A 461-nucleotide genomic window follows, 5' to 3' on the forward strand; every position below is an offset into this window, starting at 1 on the left:
TTTTTTTTTTTTTTTTAATCTTTTATTTATTTTTTCGTCTGGTGTATAGTCTGTAAGACAAATTATACATTTATACTATTTTTTTTCTGTATTGCTTATACCATTGCTGATTTGACTACCATTGTGATTGTAAATAAATAGCTCTGGTTTTGCCTTTCTGTTAAATTCATGGTTGCTATTATTTAAATTACAATAACTGAGTATTTGTGACATTGTATGATAAAGTACATGCACTATTGGGCTCATCTTACCCACTAAAACAATTATTTTGTTAGTCCTCAGCATTGTTTATATACCCCTGCGCCTTTAAGTATACTGTAGCAAGATGGCGCCGCTTTTGCCGCACCTCAGCCCGAGCCTTTAAAGCGGCGTGTCATGTCTATCCATATAAGTCATTGGCGAAAGCGGTCACGTCCCGCAGGCGTAAACATCGTTCCTACTATTAATTTGTCTGCATAATT

This window comes from Kryptolebias marmoratus, linkage group LG8 (assembly GCF_001649575.2).
Source record: "Kryptolebias marmoratus isolate JLee-2015 linkage group LG8, ASM164957v2, whole genome shotgun sequence".
In the NCBI taxonomy this organism is placed as follows: domain Eukaryota; kingdom Metazoa; phylum Chordata; class Actinopteri; order Cyprinodontiformes; family Rivulidae; genus Kryptolebias; species Kryptolebias marmoratus.